Raw genomic sequence first — 21429 nt, forward strand, 5'->3', positions numbered from 1 at the left:
GTCATTGCAGCTGGGACTACAATCACTTGTTGTTCATGCATAAATTCTTTCTCTCATTCCCTGACTTCTTCTGTTGCCTTAGCAACCCATCCGACTAATTCAGAAGTGCTCCACTGAGATTGACAGGCAGATAGGTCAAATACTCACCAGAGATGGGAGCCAGGGGTTGATTTACCAACCAGTTGAAGATAAAATTGTGAGTGAGAGAGAACTGAGTTTTAGCATAATTGCTAAAAGTTCTGTACCACAAGCAAGAAAGACCAAATTTACTATTATGTGATTCACCTCAACCTCCCTTTCTCTATTGCAAAGCTCCTGAAAAATGTGGTAATATGGATGAGCATATACTTTTGATCTAATTAATAACTTTTAAAGTTTAGTTCAAACTACATGAGGGAAATACCTGATATTTCTTGGTCTGAGTAGCTATTCAGCCATTATCTAGGATTAATTTGAAGTTTTACACCCTCCAACATGGGAGTTGAGCTCCTTAGTATGAATTAAAATTGTCTTAATACTGCCCATTGCAACAATATTTTGCTTAAAGCAGTTCTCAACTTTCTGTTGCTGAACAGGTTAACATACATGTGGCTGAATTAATCTGATATGTTCCATTATGTTCAAACCACAGCCTAAGAAACGTCTTCATGATTGGATAACTAACTATAGGTCAGTATTTCAATAATTCAGTTGTGCCAGGGGCACTGTTCCCAGGCATTCAGAGTTTGAACAGCTAGGCAAATGTCAATGGCAATAGCCCTGGAGCCAAAGTCAATGTTGAAGTCAACATTTCCAGGTAATCTGAATAAAGATATGACATGAGCCCATGATTATTATAAGTCTGTTTGCTCAGAAGTTTTAACATTTCATGAAATTGCAGTAATTAGAAAATTAATTAATTCATTACTGCAGTGTCCCATAACTTATTTCCATTTGAGATGATTTTCTCAGTTGGGTATCCCGAGAGATATCCAGTTGGAGTCAGTCATAGAGTGATACAGTGTGGAAACAGGCCCTTCGGCCCAACTTGCCCATACCGGCCACCAATGTCCCAGCTACACTAGTCCCACTTCCTTGCGCTTGGTCCATATCTCTCCAAACCTGTCCTACCCATGAACCTGTCAAACTGTTTCTTAAACGTTGGGATAGTCCCAGCCTTAACTACCTCCTCTGGCAACTTGTTCCATACACCCTTTGTGTGAAAATGTTGCCCCTCGGATTTCTATTAACTCTTTACCCCTTCACCTTGAACCAATGTCCCCTTGTCCTTGATTCTTCTACTCTGGGCAAGAGATTCTGTGCATCTACCCGATCTATTCCTCTCATGATTTTGTACACCTCTATAAGACCCCCCTCCCTCTTCCTCCTGCACTCCATGGAATATAGACCCAGCCTATTCAACCTCTCCCTATAGCTCACACCGCCTAGTCCTGGCAAGACTAGTTAGTTAAACCTTTTCTTGGAACCTTAAGTTGATTTGTTTAATCTTGTAAATGCTGAAATGTGAGTTGATAATGGTGGGGTGAGGGAAGCAGGGTATTTGGACTCGGGTGAACAGCAGGAAATCTTCTTAACAAATATTATCTAAGAATGGAATAAAATAAAGAAAAAAGGTAAAGAGGCAGGACATTTTGAATTATGAGTTCAGTATTAAATTAAATTAAGGAAAATAAAAAAATATAGGTTAAGAGTTTAAAAGACAAAGGAAAAGAAGGAAGATGGAAACACAATAGACTGCCAATGCCTGAATCTGGAGCAAAAAACAAACCACTGGAGGAACTGAAAGGTTGAGCAGCATCTCAGTGAGAATGGAAAGGTTCATGTTTTGGGTTGAGATCCTGCATAAAGATTCCTGAAAACAGTCCCATTGCTGGTTTGAAATGTTGACAATTCATTTCTCCCTACAGATGAGCCACTAAATGCATAGTCTCATTGCAAATTGACCCAACCTGCTCACGCCGTCCAACATGCCCTAGTCCAACATGCACTAGTGCCATCAGCTTGCATTTGGCCCATATCCTTCTAAACCTTTCCTATCCATTTACCTGTCCCTGCTTTCCAAATGCGCTGCTACTACATCTTTAATAAATGACAAGCATCTTCCCCACTACCGATGTAAGGCTAACTGGTCTATAGTTCCCCGTTTTCTCTCTCCCTTCTTTCTTAAAAAGTGGAGTTACATTAGCTACCCTCCAATCCACAGGAACTGATCCAGAGTCTATAGAACATTGGAAAATTATCACCAATGAATGCACAATTTCTAGGGCCACCTCCTTCAGTACTGGCATGCAGACCATCAGGCGCTGGGGATGTGCCTGCCTTCAGATCCAACAGATGACCTAACACCATTTCCTGGCTAATGTGGATTCCCTTCAGTTCCTCCCTCCCATTAGTTCCTTGGTCCCCTAGTATTTCTGGGAGATTGTTTGTGTCTTCCTTAGTGAAGACAGAACCAAAGTACTTGTTTAATATAGAAACTTACAAAAGTCTTAAGGGGTTGGACAGGCTAGATGCAGGAAGATTGTTCCCGCTGTTAGGGAAGTCCAGGACAAGGGGTCACAGCTTAAGGATAAGGGGGAAATCCTTTAAAACCGAGATGAGAAGAACTTTTATCTAAATGGTGGCCGATTGGGAAAGGGGGAGATGCAGCGAGACCTGGGTGTCATGGTACACCAGTCATTGAAGGTAGGCATGCAGGTGCAGCAGGCAGTAAAGAAAGCGAATGGTATGTTAGCTTTCATTGCAAAAGGATTTGAGTATAGGAGCAGAGAGGTTCTACTGCAGTTGTACAGGGTCTTGGTGAGACCACACCTGGAGTATTGCGTACAGTTTTGGTCTCCAAATCTGAGGAAGGACATTATTGCCATAGAGGGAGTGCAGAGACGGTTCACCAGACTGATTCCTGGGATGTCAGGACTGTCTTATGAAGAAAGACTGGATAGACTTGGTTTATACTCTCTAGAATTTAGAAGATTGAGAGGGGATCTTATAGAAACTTACAAAATTCTTAAGGGGTTGGACAGGCTAGATGCAGGAAGATTGTTCCCGATGTTAGGGAAGTCCAGGACAAGGGGTCACAGCTTAAGGATAAAGGGGAAATCCTTTAAAACCGAGATGAGAAGAACTTTTTTCACGCAGAGAGTGGTGAATCTCTGGAACTCTCTGCCACAGAGGGTAGTTGAGGCCAGTTCATTGGCTATATTTAAGAGGAAGTTAGATGTGGCCCTTGTTGCTAAGGGGATCAGGGGGTATGGAGAGAAGGCAGGTACGGGATACTGAGTTGGATGATCAGCCATGATCATATTGAATGGCGGTGCAGGCTCGAAGGGCCGAATGGCCTACTCCTGCACCTAATTTCTATGTTTCTATGTTTCTAACTTTTTCACACAGAGAGTGGTGAATCTCTGGAACTCTCTGCCACAGAGGGTAGTTGAGGCCAGTTCATTGGCTATATTTAAGAGGGAGTTAGATGTGGCCCTTGTGGCTAAGGGGATCAGGGGGTATGGAGAGAAGGCAGGTACGGGATACTGAGTTGGATGATCAACCATGATCATATTGAATGGCGGTGCAGGCTCGAAGGGCCGAATGGCCTACTCCTGCACCTAATTTCTATGTTTCTATGTTTAACTGTTCTGCCATTTCCCTGTTTTCCATTATAAATTCATCTGTCTCTGATTGTAAGGGAGCTACATTTGTCTTCACCAATCTTTTCCTTTTTACATATCCAAAGTAGCTTTTACAGTAAGTTGTTATATTCCCCGCAAGCTTTCTTTCATGCCCTTGTTCCTCTTGTGTTGAGTTCTAAATTTCTTCCAGTCCTCCGGTTTGCTGCATCATCTGGCCAATTAATTTGCCCCTTCTTTGTATTTAACACTATCCTTGATTTCCCTCATTAGCCACGGTTGAGCCGCCTTACCTGTTTTCCTTTTTCGCCAGACAGGGATGAACAATATTTGGAGTTCATCCATTGCGATCTTTAAATCTTTGCCATTGCATCTCCACTGTCAACCCTTCAAGTATAATTTGACAGTCTATCCTAGCCAATTCCCATCTCATACCTTCAAAGTCTAATTTCTTTAAGTTCAGAACCATAGTCTCTGAATTAACTGTGTCACTCTTCATCCTAATCCTGAATTCCACCATATTATGGTCACTGTTGCCCAAGGGGCTTTCGACAACAAGATCGCTAACTAATCCTTCCTCCTTACACAATACCCAGTCTAGGATGGCCTGCCCTCCAGTCGGTTCCTCTACATATTGGCTTAATAACTGTGTGTTAATAAGAACTTGGATAATTTCTAAAATGTTTGATACTCCAGTAAATTCCAGTTGAGGGAAGTGAATGTGGAATAACATAGAGCCAGTGTGAATAGGCGATTGAGGGATTGTATGTATTCAGTAGGCCAATGAATTGAATTGAGAATTGAATTTTATTTGTCATTCAGACCTATTGGGTTGAACGAAATTGTGTTGCCTTGCAGTCATATATATAATAAAAATGACAAAAACACACAATAAACACAAATTTAACATCCACCACAGTGAGTTCACCAGGCACCTCCTCACTGTGATGGAAGGCAAAAGTCTTAAAAGAGCCAATTGAGGATGAGCACCTCAATTGGACGGATCAAAGGTTGACGACTAATGGCAATGGACAACCGACTATGAGTATCAAATGCAGATGTGGTAAGGTCTGCAAGAACACAGCCGAGGCCTGAAGATTCACCAGACCCAGATGAAGTGTTTGGAGGGACAGGGAGCGTCACAACGCACAGGTATTTTACCTGGTGAGACGAGGGAGGAGCCGGGCCCGGAATCACCCCATAGAGCCCGAAGCCTCCAAGTGGCGCAACTAGTCCCTTGGAACAGTTCTCCGGAGAAGGTTCGAGTCAAATGGCCTCAGGCCTGCAAGACGGCAGTCTGGCATCAGTTTGACGAGGACGTCGACAAGGTGCTAGAAGCAACTGCGATGGGAGACATGGACCGAAGGCTGCGGTTGATGACGACAATCATCATCAGCCTAGCTGTGGAATGGTTTGGAGAAGTGGAGAAGAAGCCGGCCAGAACACCTTTCACCATGAACCAACGAGCAACAAAGATCCACAAGATCCGGCAGGAGCTGAAGTCCCTCAAGAAGCAGAATAAGGAGGCCAGGGAAGAGCAACTTCCCCCCCTTGGCTGAGCTGTGAACCATCCTGAGGAAGAAGCTGATGACCCTCCATAGAGCTGAGTGGCACCAAAGACGCCGGAAGGAAAGAGCCAGGAAGCGAGGAGCATCCTTCATAGCCAACCCCTTCGGCTTCACCAAACAACTACTTGGGCAGAAGCTCAGTGGGAGTTTGGCTTGTTCTAAGGAGAAGATCAACCGGCACATCCGGACGACCTACAGTGACCCCGTCAGGCAGCAGGAGCTGGGCCAGTGCAACATCCTGATAAAACCACCTCCACCCATCATGGAGTTTGATAGTAGAAAGCCACTCCTGAAAGAGGTCCAGGACGTTGTGAAGAGAGCAAGATCTGGCTCAGCCCATGGCCTGAGCGGAGTCCCCTACAGGGTCTACTCTGGAGGAGAGGAAAAGTGGTGCAGCAGTGGCGATTCGCTGATAGAGTCTGGATCCCAAAGGAGGAAGATTCCAAGACGATCAATCAGTTCAGAATCATCTCCTTGTTAAGCGGTGAAGGCAAGATTGTGCCGGGCCAAGTGGCAGACCTCATCCTGGACTATTACAACCAGTTCAGCATGAGAGTCTCATCAGGATCAGTAACATCAGAGTGGCACAGACTGGAGGTTGGGATCATCACAGGCTGTACCTTCTCTGTGATCCTTTTTGCCTTGGCAATGAACATGCTCGTCAAGTCTGCTGAGCCAAAGTGCCGGGGCCCTCGGACCAAGTCAGGAATACGCCAACCACCAATCAGAGCCTTCATGGACGACCTGACTGTCACCACTGAGTCAGTGCCAGGAGGCAGGTGGATCATGCAGGGGTTGGAGAAACTGATTGGATGGACAAGGATGAGGTTTAAGCCAGGAAAATCAAGGCCACTGGTGCTGAAGAAGGGCAAAGGTTCCGCTTCAACATCGAAGGGACACCAATCCCAACTGTCTCCGAAAGGCCAGTGAAGAGTCTTGGCAAGGTGTTTAACAGCAGCCTGAAGGATACAGCATCTGTCCAGGCAACCTGTCAGGAGCTGGAGAGCTGGTTGAGAGCAGTGGACCGGTCGGGGCTTCCCGGCAAGTTCAAGGCATGGATTTACCAGCATGGTATCCTGCCAAGGATAATCTGGCCACTGCTTGTCTACGAAGTCCCAATATCCATCGTAGAGAGATTAGAGAGGAAAGTCAGCAGCTTTCTCAGAAGGTGGCTGGAACTGCCCAGGAGCCTTAGCAGCATCACCCTTTACGGAAATAACACCAAGCTCCAGCTGAAGTCCCTGGAGGAGGAGTTCAAGGTGACTCGGGCCAGAGAGGTGATGCTGTACAGGGACTCCAGCGACCCCAAGGTGGCTCAGGCAGTGGTGGAGGTGAAAACTGGAGGAAGTGGAGAGCCGGAAAAGCCGTGCTGCAAGTGTAGTCTCGGATACACCACAGAGTCCTGGTGGGAGCAGTGACTCGGGGAAGAGCAGGCCTGGGGATCTTCCCATCTCCCCAGTTTGACAAGGCCAAGGGGAAGGAGAGGCGCAGGCTGGTCCAGGAGGAAGTGATGGAGGAGGAGAGGTGTACCAGAGCAGTTGGATTGATGCAGCAGGGAGCCTGGACAAGGTGGGAGCAGGCCATGGACCGAACACATCCTGAGCTGTTGCCCAAAGTTTCTTGGGCAGGGCCGGTACACATGGTGTCACGACCAGGTTCTCAAACCCATTGCAGAAGTCATCAGCATGGGAATCAGCAACTGCAGACGAAAACGCCCCAACACCCAGGTGATCACCTTCGTGAAGGCCGGAGTGCAGCTGCCAAGAACCACAGCAGCCAGGAATCCGTCAGGAATCCTGGTGACTGCGCAGGATTAGCAGTTTCTGTAGACCTGGTGAAACAGCTGAAGTTTGCACAGCACATTGCCACGACCACCCTGAGGCCAGATATCCTCCTGGTCTCAGAGGCGACCAAAAACATCGTCTTGTTGGAGCTGACAGTGCCGTGGGAGGACCATCTGGAGGAGGCCCACGAGAGGAAGATGGCCAAGTATGAAGAGCTGGTCATAGACTGCCGTAAGCAGGGCTGGAAGGCAAGGTGTATGCCCATCGAGGTTGGCTGCAGAGGTTTTGCAGGGCAATCGCTCTACAAAGCCTTGAGTGCACTGGGCATCAATGGAGTGGCAAGGAGAAGGGCCATCAAGAACACCACAGAGGCAGCGGAGAAGGCCTCGAGATGGCTCTGGATCAGGAGAGGAGGTCCATGGGGAGGAGCGAATGCCACCTGAACACAAGTCGTGGTCTGATCAACCACGGCTGGGTCGCCCGGGTGAAGGTGACTGATGTTGAAAGACCCGAAACACCCAATGACCCTAGGTTACATCACTGATGATGTGTTCGGGAGCATCTATTGATGTATTTGTATAAATGATAATAAGCTGCATCTCTAAAACTAAAACTCATTACCCATGTTTTCAATTAAAAATACCAAAATTACTACTTTTCCATACAGATAATGGAAATTTATTTTCAGGAATTTCAGTTAAATGATATATAACCCCAGCGGATTTAATAAGCTGGGGGCATTAAGAAAACATTTAAACACCTCAAGAGGCCATTTCCCCTGGTAGCCAGCTATTTTATTTTTTGTACAGGATATCCTACATTTTTTTTCAATATAATGTTTTATTTTAGTTGGACTATTACAACCAGATGGCAAATCGAGATGGAGTTAATATCCATGGTGAAACTTGCAATCAAGGTAGGTGTATAATGAAGGTACACAAAACCTGGAGGAACTCAGCGGGTGCAACAGCATCTATGGAGCGAAGAAAATAGGCAACGTTTCGGGCCGAAACCCTTAATGAATACAGGTGCTGTTGTGGAGGAGAAAAATAACAATCTGAGGAAATAAGGACATTGATCTCAATGCTAGGTTCATAAAATAGTGACAATCAAGACAATAAGAAGTAATTCATTTTTCGGATGAGATTTTCAACAGGGATCTTGCTGTTCCAATGGACAAAGAGGATGTCATAGCAAGGTTTACGGATGACCAGAAAACGTTTGCCTCCATTCTTGATTTCCCAACCAGTGCCACCAGAATATTTTAGCAAACTTAATATTACATTCCTGTTTGTGGATGCTATTGAGCAAACACGGTTCCCATATTTGCCCACATAGCAATAACAATTGCACCGTGAATAAATGATGAACTGGATGTGGTATATCAAACTATTTTTTTATTCATCACAGAAATTTTACAACAGATAGTCTGTGATACACTCTTCTAATGTTGGGTTTATTGATATCTTTCACAGATGTTATTTCCATTCGTTGGATGATTTCAAACAGCTGGCTTTGTTTGGAAACTTTTTCCTGTGACTGACATGAGCTATAATTATCACCAATATCACATTGCAATGCATTTCATTGGCAGGATAGTTGCAAAGTCGTAGGAATAAGGACTGAGCATTGGATTTTAATACATGATAAACAAATGCTTCACTATTGACATACTTCACCCATTGAAGTCAAATAATTGTAATTGTTTTTGTCATCATATCATTTTAAACAAATTTTCGTTTGTTATAAAATCACAAAACTCTGGCAGTAACTTTCAAGATTTGATTGCAGGCTGAGAATCTTCAATATATTTCTGCACGGAAATACTTTAATCAGTGTGCAGAATGAATGGGGATCTTGCGGTACTGAGAAAATGATTGGCACACATTGTATTGGTAGCTTTCCTTTTAGAATCCTTAACATTTATAATACTGCACTTGCACAAAAGATTCAAATCATACAGTAACCATTCACACACTTTTTTTATTTTGCTAACCATCTCAAACAATTCAACAAAATTATATTTTATTGTTCATAATTCCCGTGTCCAAAGGCATATTTTATTCTATTATTTGAAGACTGCATTTGCAGGAAATGGGTCCAGCTGTAGTTCCATTCAAACCGCATGGATCAGTTGGAATGGCAGTTCATTCACCGATGAGCATACAAGAGACATGAATAGTAGTTTCAGTTAGATTCTCATACCGCAGGTTCAGTTAGGTAGATGGATGAATGCCAGCAGAGGTAGGCATGTAGTGCAACAATATCCTGTGAATATCCCTCTCTGAATCAAGTACTGTATATTAGTTTGGATACTGTTGGTGGGGAGTGGAGAGGATATCTCAGTGAAAATAGCAGGATCAGCCAGAGTCAGGGGATATGGGGAGAAGGCAGGAACGGGGTACTGATTGGGGATGATCAGCCATGATCACATTGAATGGCGGAGCTGGCTCGAAGGGCCGAATGGCCTCGTCTGGCCACTATTGTCTATTGTCTGTTGTCTATTGTATAATGTATATTGTCTATTGTCTATTGCTGGCACCACTTCTGGCTCTTGCTGTAGAGCAAGGAAGGACAAAGTTGAGGCAAGCGATGGTGTGATAGGAGTCCAGAAGCAGATGCACAGACAGGTGATTCCATGAGAGCAAGTGTTGCCTCCTTGGTACCAGGGCCAAGGATGTCTCAGAGCAGATACAGGACATTCTGAAAAGGAACTGTGAACACCTAGCTAATGTAACCCCACTTTTTAAAAAGGGAGGGAGAGAGAAAACGGAGAATTACAGACCAGTTAGTCTAACGTCGGTAGTGGGGAAACTGCTAGAATCAGTAATTAAAGATGGGATAGCAGCACATTTGGAAAGTGGTGAAATCATTGGACAAAGTCAGCATGGATTAATGAAAGATAAATCATGTCTGACAAATCTTATAGAAATTTTGGACGATGTAATTAGTAGAGTGGATAAGGGAGAACCAGTGGAAGTGTTATATCTAGACTTTCAGAAGGCTTTCGACAAGGTCCCACATTAGAGATTAGTATACAAACTTAAAGCACACGGTATTGGGGTTTCAGTATTGATGTGGATAGAGAACTGGCTGGCAGACAGGAAGCAAAGAGTAGCAGTAAACGGTTCCTTTTCACAATGGCAAGCAGTGACTAGTGGGGTACCGCAAGGCTCAGTGCTGGGACCCCAGCTATTTACAATATATATTAATGATTTGGACGGGGAATTGAATGCAACATCTCCAAGTATGCGGATGACATGACGCTGGGGGGCAGTGTTAGCTGTGAGGAGGATGCTAGGAGACTGCAAGGTGACTTGGATAGGCTGGGTGAGTGGGCAAATGCATGGCAGATGCAGTATAATGTGGATAAATGTGAGGTTATCCATTTTGGTGGCAAAAACAGGAAAGTAGATTATTATCTGAATGGTGGCCGATTAGGAAAAGGGGAGATGCAAGGAGACCTGGGTGTCATGGTACACCAGTCATTAAAAGTAGGCATGCAGGTGCAGCAGGCAGTGAAGAAAGCAAATGGTATGTTAGCATTCATAGCAAAGGGATTTGAGTATAGGAGCAGGGAGGTTCTACTGCAGTTGTACAGGGTCTTGGTGTGACCACACCTGGAGTATTGCATACAGTTTTGGTCTCCTAATCTGAGGAAAGACATTCTTGCCATTGAGGGAGTACAGAGAAGGTTCACCAGACTGATTCCTGGGATGTCAGGACTTTCATATGAAGAAAGACTGGATAGAATTGTATTCGCTAGAATTTAGAAGATTGAGGGGGAATCTTATAGAAAATTACAAAATTCTTAAGGGGTTGGACAGGCTAGATGCAAGAAGATTGTTCCCGATGTTGGGGAAGTCCTGAACAACAGGTCACAGTTTAAGGATAAGGGGGAAATCTTTTAGGACCGAGATGAGGAAAAAATGTTCACACAGAGAGTGGTGAATCTCTGGAATTCTCTGCCACAGAAGGTAGTTGAGGCCAATTAATTGGCTATATTTAAGAGGGAGTTAGATGTGGCCCTTGTGGCTAAAGGGATCATGGTGTATGGAGAGAAGGCAGGTACAGGCTCCTGAGTTGGATGATCAGCCATGATCATATTGAATGGTGGTGCAGGCTCGAAGGGCCGAATCGCATACTCCTGCACCTATTTTCTATGTTTCTATGCCATGGTCCATATTGATAACAACAACACAAGTAGAAACAGAAACATAGAAAAATAGGTGCAGGAGTAGGCCATTCAGCCCTTCGAGGCAGCACCAACATTCAATATGATCGTGGCTGATCATCTAAAATCAGTACCATTTGCCTGCTTTTTCCCCATATCCCTTGATTCCTTTAGCCCTAAGAGAGTGGTGCAGCAGTGGTGCAGCAGTAGATTTGCTGATTTACAGCCCTTGCAGCGTCAGAGACCCAGGTTCGATCACGACTATGGGTGGTGCCTGTATGGAGTTTGTACCTTCTTCCAGTGACCCGCATGTGTTTTCTCCGAGATCTTCGGTTTTCTCCCACATTCCAAAGAGGTACATGTATAAATAGCTTGTTCTAAGCTTCCCCCTAGTCTAGTTTCTGTCAATAAAATACTGAGTCAAGCACTTGCGTATTATATATGTATCTAAACTACATTTTGGAAAAACTCAATTAAAGTTCCCACTGCTATACCTAACCACCACGGGTTTGATCCTTGTATCAAGGGAATCAAAGGTATCAAAGGTATTTTATTGGTCACATTCACATACACCTAGGTGTAGTGAAGTGAAATGCTGCTTGCCATTTTGCAGCACATAAAAAAGAATATAGCCAACATTAATAAGAGTTTTAAACATAAAGAACATCCCCCCACAATGGTTCCCATTATGAGGGAAGGCACAAAGTTCTGTCCCGAACCCCAGTTCACCCATAGTCGGGGCTATTGAGGCCTCCACAGTTGCTTCTACGGAGGCCCGATGTTCCAGGCCGTTCTCGCCGCGTGATGTTGCTCCGGGGTCGGGAGAGTCCTCTCTGCGGCTTGGGAACCCTGGAACGGCCGCATCCGCACTGGAGGCCGCGGCTTCCGAAGTCAACAAGGCCGCGCCGGTTGGAGCTCCACAACTGGTGATCTCATCTAGAGATCCCAGGCTCCCGGTGTAACGTTCAGCGCCGACGCCCGCAGCTGGTCGCTCCACGGTCCCGTAGCTCCGCGATATTTTACCCGGCGAACTCAGCTCACCGGAGCTCCAGCGCGGCAACCCAGGCAAGGCATCACCCGCTCCACGATTGCGCTCCAGCGCTGTGCCGCCGCCGAAGCCGAGGTTCTGGGCGGTCCGCGACAGGAAACACCGCTCCAGGCCCGCTGGTAGGCCGCAAGGACGGGTCGAAGCTGCAGCCCGGAGAAAAGGTGCCTCTCCGACCAGGTAGGGACCCTGAAAGATAGTTTCCCCCTCCCCCCCCCCCCACCCCCCAAATAAAAAAGTCTAGACCTCCAAACAAACCAATTTAACCAACTAAAATAAAAAATAAAAAGATGAAGAGACAGACAGCTGCTGGCTGGGCGGCCATGCAAAGGACAGCGCCCCCTTCGATCTGCCTAACCAAGCCCTCCTAGCCGCATACAAGCAGATACACTCTAGAAGGTCACGCAGTCCTAAGCGTTCTCCCAGAATATCAACTCAGGACCTCGTGGGAGCGGCCTTTTCTAGGTCCCAGAACCTTGAGGGGCCAAACCATATGGGGGTGGTCTCTATACAGTCCAATAACAGTTCTCGATTAACACAGTACATTATAGACATTTCCCTAGCCCAATAATATAGTAACTAATACATTGTATTTAAATGGAGCTTCTGGAAGGAAGCAAACAAGAATAAACATTGAAACATGTGCCCTGAGATTCAAACAGTTTTACCAATGCTCAACAGTTCGATCATTCATCAACCAACAGCATGGCCATTTCACAACATTATTTATACTATTTACAATGCCCTTGCAGCGATCCAATCGAAAAGATGCATTTAGGGTTCATCTGCAAAACTGCTATACATTTTATCAATTTCCGAGAAACAAGAAGAACACCTGAACCCCTCACCATCCTGCATACCAGTCTGAGCCTAGACTGGCTGACGCCATCCAAAGCCTGTAAATTTCAGCTGACAAGGGTTAGGTTATTCTGACAAGTGCAGGGATCCTCCATTTTATGGTGTCTTTAATTTGGCCAGTATTAACATTCCCTCATTTTATCATTCATGATAACCCTCATCATAAATGATAACCCCAGAATACAATAATGACTGCTATACTTTAAGAAATGTTTTAACAAGAAGATGTTGAAGTTAGTATGGTCCTTCCCAAAGAACTTCTGATCCATTCCTCACCCAATTCTTCACTAAAACATAGTCTCCAGCTTTTACTTTAATGGGAGTTACTAATGAAGGCATATCACCATAATCTGCTCTCACTCAACAATGTAAATCCCTTAAGGCTCTGGTCAAGGCTAAGATGTAATCGGTCATCTATGCAGTCATATTAACAATTTTCATCGCATTCTGGTTCCAAGGGTTTTTTAAAGGCCTACCGTAAATATTTTCAACTTAATCTAAATTTCCTTGCAGGCATGACTCGTCTGGAATAGGGCCATTGGCAGTAATTTAATCCATCCCCGGCTCCGCCTTTAACTTGGCTAATTTAGTTTTAAGGGTCTGGTTTGCCCTTTCTACAAGTCCAGCAGCCTGTGGTCAATAAGCACAGCGTAATTGCTGCTGGATCCCCAGCTGTTCTCAAAATTCTTTATTGATTTGTCCAATAAAGTGTGGACCATTGTTTGTGCTAGGTCGAACTGGAATGCTGAATCTAGGGACAATTTCTCTCATTAGCACATTGACAACAGTAGCCACTTTATTGTCTAGGGTTGGGTATGCTTTGATCCACGGCTGAATACATCGACTATGACAAGAATGTATCTATATCCTTGGCATCTTTCTAGTTCAATATAGTCCATTTGCAATGTCTCAAAAGGACCCATAGACAATGGTGTTTTCCTTCTTTCACATCCTATTCCTTTCCCTGGATTGTATTGCTGGCAGACCAGACAATTACTGCTTACCTTCTGAGCAAAATATTGTAATTTTGGATGCCACCAAGTAGCCAATAGAGTGTCCCCTACTGCTCTTGCACCACAATGGGTTGCATAGTGCATACACTCAATAACCCATGCGGCGAATGAGTCTGTCATGCATGCTTGCCCTGCTGGAGTGGTCCACAGCCCAGTCATACAATCCAGTACACATCCCACCTCTCCATATCTCCTTCAGTAGCCTCTTCCTGTAATCGAACAATTTATTGGATGATTGGCATCAGTTTCTCCAAGGGGGACTTGTTAGTTATACTTTTAGTCAGCCTCATAATTTTAGGTACCACCACCTTACGTTCCCATGATACCTTCTTAGCTACTAAGTCAGCAATACCATTTCCAATGTCTACTGGGGTATGTCCTTTAGTATGGGCACTACACTTCATTACAGAGATTTGTCTGGGTAGCATTAAGGCCTTCAATAAATCTGTCACCAATTGTTTGTTTGATATTTGGATTCCTGCAGAAGTTAGGAATCCCCTATTTTCCCTTAATTGTTCAAAATCATGCACCACCCCGAATGCATGTCAAGATTCAGTGTAAATATTTATTTTTAGATTTTCCTCAATAATACAAGCCCGAATTAAAGCAAATAATTCAGCTTGCTGTGCTGAATAGGATGATTCAAAGGCAGCTGCTTCTGCAATCTCCGTCTTTTGAACAACAATTGCACACACAGACGATCTCTCACCCCCACGGTCCATATAATGTGATGTCAGAGGCCTCCATGGGTGCATCCTTCAAATCCTCTCTCACTGATGTTTCTTCCTCTATAACAAATAGACAGCCGTGTCCTGTTTCTGATTGCTTTTCTGGGGGAGAAATAAGAACAGAGGCTGGGTTAATCAATGTACAATGTTTGAACTGAAATTTCAGATTGTTCAACAGATAGATCTCATACTTATTTTGGCGGGCAAGTGTTAAGTGCTGGGTTTGAAGCTGCCCCAACAATGCCGATACAGAATGTGAACTGTACACTATAATTTCCTGCTGGAGTGTCAAATTAGCAGCTGATCGTAAACTATTGTAGATTGCAGTTACGATTTGAGTGCAAAGAGGATGTCCCCTTGTTACAGGATCTAATTTAGAGGAGTAATATGCAACGGGTCTATGTCTATCCCCATGCTTTTGCATTAATACCAAAATCAGATAGAATTGTACAATACAGCTGGAAAGGACAATTGTATAATGGCCTTCCCAATGCCGGGGCTTGCATCAAAGATATTTTTAAGTTCTCAAAGGCCTCTTGTGCTTTCTTTGTTAATTTAAATTTGCCCTCCTTGCTGGTATAGGGTGTTAGCGTCTTGGTTTCTAGAGCTATATTTGGATCCGGAGTCTGCAATAATTAACAATGCCCAGCCATTGCCTCATTTGTTTGGCTTCTTTTGGGATTGGAAATTTGCAGATAGGTTCAAGTCTGCTCTTCTCAAGACTCCTTTCGGTGGCCGAAATTATAATTCCTAGAAATTTTACTTTCTCCTAAGCTACCAGGTTTTTGATGGTGAGACCACATATGCTAGATCTGCTAAATGGTTTAGCAGTTGTGCAGTATCTTTCCGATTACTGGATTCATTTTTGCTGGCCACTAATAGATCATCGACATACTGCAATAATGTTGAATTCATTTTGAACTTCAAGGTACTCAGCTGATCATGCAGGCACCTGGAAAATAAAATAAACAAATTGATAAATCCTTGAGGAAATCTGGTCCACGTGTATTGTTGGCCCATTCCTGATGGCCAGTATGTCCTCGACCCTGGTCTTTGGAGGACTGTCTCTATGGCAGATGCTTCTCTATAATATTGGTCTGGATATTCTGGGACTCTAATTTCTCCCAGTCCATGGCTTGCTGGCACTCTGGGGGATCCATGGTTCAGGGTCGAATTTTGGTACTTCTTTTCGGATCACTTATTCAGTTTTTTGTTTTACTGCATGCGCGCTATTCTGCTTCTGTAGGTCCATCCAGTGATATCTTACAGCCCTGGCCATTTGACTGGCACTATTTCTGTCCAGTTCATGTTATTAGTCTCAATAGCTTCTGCTACATTGGTGGGAAGGCAATTCAATAAGATGGCACAATATTGAGGGGAATTTACCCCATTCCTGTAATTTAAGTCGCCCCATTGGTCCATATATAATTCAGGGTATCGCTCAAAAGATTCATCTACTCCTTCTCCCCTTTGTGATCTTACATCTAGTATTTTGGCCAAATCGATTGGTTTTTGAATGGTGTTTGCAAGGGCTGGTAAAGCAGCCTCTTCCCTTGCACCATTGTCCGCTATTATATTTGCGAGAGCTTCATATGATGGATACCCTAAACTCTGTAGGAATCTTGTGTGCTCGCTTGGGGTAATTATTTGCCGGATCACCGCCCATAAATCTCAGGAATCTGCGTGATGATCATAGAGACACACATAGTAGTTCAGGAGTAGGCCATACGGTGAGCCCACAAATATGATCATGTGTGATCATTTTCCCTACCGACTTAAAATACCCCCTGATCCTTCTCATTAGGCTCCCTCTTAAATGGCCAATGAACTGGACTCAACTAACTGTAGCAGAGGTTCCATTATTTGCACTCTCTTGTGAAAAAAGTGGTTGGATCTCGGTTTTGAAAAAGACGTATTAGCTGGCTTGTCCCTTACCATCGGGAACAACTGCATCTAGCCTGTCCAACCCCTTAAGAATTTTGTAAGTTTCTATAAGATTCAATCTCCTAAATTCTATAGAGTATAAACCAAGTCTATCCAGTCTTTCTTCATAAGACAGTCCTGACTTTCCAGGAATCACTGGGGTTGCACGGTAATGTCCTTCTCAGATTTGGAACCAAATTTACCTTCTCTAACTGCTCGTACAACTGCAGTAGAACCTCCCTGGGGGTATACTATTCTGCAATGAAACCTAAATTGAGTTCGCTTTTTTCTAGTCTGGCTACCTTCTGGGTACCGTGACACCCAGGTCTCGCTGATCTCCCCCTTTATTGCCAATAGATGGAGTGGCTTCAGTTTTTTTGCCAAAAAGTTTGTGCCATGGAATTTGCATTGTCTATTCCAAGTCACCTTGCAGTCTCCTAGCATCCTCCTCTCTAACACTGCCCCCCAGATGCACACTGTAGTTCTTAAGTGATCCACAAAAGAAACGGGTGATTTTCTACGTCTTAAAATAGCCATCATCTCGTTAGGTTTCCATGGGGAATGGACTCTAACTGTACAGGGATTATTTGCACTCATTGTTGGTTGGATCAAAAGACGTATTAGGCATTTCCCTTACAGGGTCTAAGGGTTGTTTGTATTGTTTCAAGATCTACCTTGGCTTATCCTCACGCTTAAAACTTATGGATGCCAGTTTCTTTGTGGAAGATTTTCTTTTCCCCTTATCTTCAATAATCTCAGGCTCCTCCCTTAGGATACCTGGAGGTTCAAATGGTTCAGTATCCTTTCATTTTATCCCCCTCTTTAGAGTTGCTTCCTTCCAACTTGCCATTCTTTCCACCGCTCTACTCGCTTCCTGTTCCTCGTTATAATTTTTCCACAATTCAATTAATTATTTTCCCTCTGCACTATTGCTGCATTGCCGGAGAATCTGCTCAATGTATTTCAATCCCTTTACTGTATCTATGCCCCTATTGGGCCATAATTCGCTCCATAATCCTCTATATAATACTCCAGAAATAATTCTCAATCAGTCAGCTTTTTGTGGAAATTCACTGCATATTTCTTGTAACTGACTTTCCGAGAGCCGTCCTATCTTTATTTACGTGGTTCCCCATTCTATTGGATATAGAACCAACTCTCAAGCTACTCACACTTCTTAACAATTTTCCCCTTTCTAATTTCGAATTTACTAAAGTCATTTAAAAAAAAAGATTCAAAAATTAAGGTGCTCCTGGAAACAACCAACCGCAATCACACAAGTTCCCGCAGCCCATTTCCTATCTACGACCTTAATCTGAGCACATGCAAATGAGCTCTAAACACGCAAGCAAAATCAAATACAGAAAATAAATTCACCATGTTGGCTGCATTTCAAAAAGCGCATTGTTGGCTACAAAGTGCTTTGAGTTGCTGAGTTCATGAAAGATGTTATGTAAATGTGCATCTTTCAGATCTTTCGTGCTTACATATTGTTGAGCTCCAAGCTTCAAATGTTTGTACAAGCATGAATTCAATTATTTAACATTGTCTGTGTACATGCTCATTATAATAATTTTGGAAGTTTTCTTCAGAAAAATTAAAGTTTTCCTCTGAATAAATGAAGTTTAATTTCATGTATTGGGCATTTTATATCCAGAAAGTATTGTAACTGCTCATTTAAGTTTGGAAACAGTTTTGGGAAACTCACTTTATTTCCAAGCTTGCAAGTGGACACTATAGGAAAGATACGCACCATTTATTATGTCAGTGGGACGGAATTCACAAATATTTGCCTCAAAATTCCAGATGGCAACTCTGAAAATACTTTATGGCATTTGAGCAGCAGCCATTTTGGTCTCTATCATATTGCAACAGAAGTCAACTGAGATTATGGTTGTAAGGTACTGGGCTTTGCAAATGCTCAAGAGGGTAGCCTTTGCTGGAACATATCATGGACAGTGCAGTTGAAATGAATCAGTACCTAAATGAATAAATTCAAGAAGCAGATGGGATGCCAGTCAAGCAGGCTGGATTCTCCTGCGTGTTGTCAGTTTTCTTGAGTATTGTGAGAGATGCAATCATCTTGGTGATTGAAGAATATTCCATTACACTCCCGCTTTATGTTTTGTTTGTGGTCGAATGGCCTTGGGGATTCAGAAAGATGTCTAATCTCAGATCTATTGTAGCCTCGATATATTACGTGGATAAACCCATTAAATTTCTGATCAGCGTTGATCCCCAGAATGTTAATGTTGAGAGGAGTCACTAATCTCAATGAGATTGAATGTCAAGGCACCATGTCTTGAGGCTCTTTTGTTGCAAATGAGCATTGTGGAACACTTGTCCGAACAGAGTGCGGCAAGATGCTTTGTGGACCAAACCTGAAAGGTGTCCACATTTGGAGGCCACTTCATATTCTGAGTAGTTGTACAAAAGGAATTAAACATCATACACCCATCAGCAAGCATCCTCAAATCTGACCTTGGGGCTTGGGGGGAGTTCATGGAGCTGAAATGATTGCTGAAATGGAGCTGAAATGATTGGCTCCCAGAGCCAAAGCCGATTTACTTTTTCCCAGCTATAAATTTCCATTGATATCAAGAATACCAAGGCTCCTCAAAACTCTACTTTGTCGAATATTGCCTTGATGTCATCTTACCTCTGAAATTGACTTCTTTTGACCAGTTTCTACCAAGCCACAGAGAGATCTAGAACTTTGTCGAATGCCAAGCAACCCATAATTTACAAATGAGTTAAGGTATGAATAGATGCCATTTGAAAACAATGCCATGACACTTACTCTCATTGTGATCCTAAATTATATTAGACTAATAAAATGCTAGTTAGCCAAATTGAATCTGCCACAAGACAAAAAACACAAGCTAATGTGTATAACGTGCTGCCTTTACTTTAATTAGAAACCAGTCAAAATTGGAGTTAGTGACAAAATGTGGATATTGACTTACATTTGATTTAAATGACCTAAGCCATTTGAACCCAAAGGCAGAACCAGAAGACTAAAATTGGTGCTTCCACTTTGAATCAACCAACACAATGAAATTTGTTCAGTCTCTTATTTGACACTGAATGAACACCTAAATTATACCATTTTATAAACAAATTAAGTTAAGTTGTAAATTCAAAGTGGACAGTGCTTCTATTTTACTCACCTTACCTCAAACGACTCAACATATATACAGTGCCCTCCATAATGTTTGGGACAAAGACCCATCTTTTATTTATTTACCTCTATACTCCACAATTTGAGATGTGTGATAGGCAAATTGCATGTGGTTAATGTGCACATTGTCATATTTTATTAAAGGCCATTTTTATTCATTTTGGTTTCATCATGCAGAAAATACAGCTGTGTTCATATATGGTCCCCCACTTCAGATTACCATAAAGTTTGGGACACATGGCTTTATAGGCATTTGTAATTACCCAGGTGTGTTTATTTGTCTCCTTAATGCAGGTATAAGAGAGCTCTCAGCATCTAGTAATTTCTCCAGTCTTTCCATCACTTTTGGAAACTTTTATTGCTGTTTATCAACATGAGGACCAAAGTTGTGCAAATGAGTCAAGTCAAGTCAAGTCAAGTCAAGTTTATTTGTCACATACACATACGAGATGCGCAGTGAAATGAAAGTGGCAATGCTTTATAAACACAATCATAACACACATATTATTTTACATAATAAATAATAGAAGGAAAAAAAAACGTTCTGTACAGTTATCAACTGGTGAGAAAGGCCAACAGTCCGAATTGCCTCTGGGAAGAAACTCCTTCTCAACCTCTCCGTTCTCAAATAGCAGCTGAACAGTCTGTTGCAGGGGTGGAAGAGTCTCTCATGAACCTCCTGTTGTAAGCCAGGGGGGTGAGTGAAGTTCCCATAGACGTTGAGACTCTCTGCAACAGAGAATCCCGAACCAACTGTTAGATGCTTTACACCGCCGCTGCTAGAACCTTAGGCTGAACCAAATCAAGGCGCTGCTTGCTTACTCAACATCAGGCGTGTTGACAGAGAAGAAAGATACAGCGTTTGTGAGCTTTAGGCTACCAAAAATTCATCAAAGAAAGGACGTTTGTGTCATTGCAAAGGGACTGTCAGGCCAAGGAACACCTCCACAGCTGATGACAGAAGAATTCTCTCTATAATAAAGAAAAATCCTCAAACAGATCAGGAGTCAGGTGTGGATTTGTCAATGACCACTCTCCGTAGAAGACTTCATGAACAGAAACACAGAGGCTACACTGCAAGATGAAAACAACTCGTTAGCCACAAAAATAGAATGGCCAGGTTGCCGTTTGCAAGAAGTACTTAAAAGAGCAACCACAGTCTGGAAAAAGGTCTTGTGGATAGATGAGACGAAGATTAACTTATGTCAGAGTGATGGCAAGAGCAAAGTATGGAGGAGAGAAAGAACTGCCCAAGATCCAAAGCATACCACCTCATCTGTGAAACACGGTGGTGGGGGTGTTTGTGGCCTAGGCATGTATGGCTGCTGAAGGTACTGGCTCACTTATCTTCATTGATGATTCAACTGCTGATGGCAGTAGCATAATGAATTCAGAGGTGTATAGACACATCCTATCGGCTCAAGTTCAAACAAATGCCTCAAAACTCATTGGCTGGCAGTTCATTCTACAGCAAGACAATGATCCCAAACATACTGTTTGCAAAAAGCAACAAAGGAGTTTTTCAAAGCTAA

This window comes from Leucoraja erinacea, unplaced genomic scaffold, assembly GCF_028641065.1.
Source record: "Leucoraja erinacea ecotype New England unplaced genomic scaffold, Leri_hhj_1 Leri_101S, whole genome shotgun sequence".
In the NCBI taxonomy this organism is placed as follows: Eukaryota; Metazoa; Chordata; class Chondrichthyes; order Rajiformes; family Rajidae; genus Leucoraja; species Leucoraja erinaceus.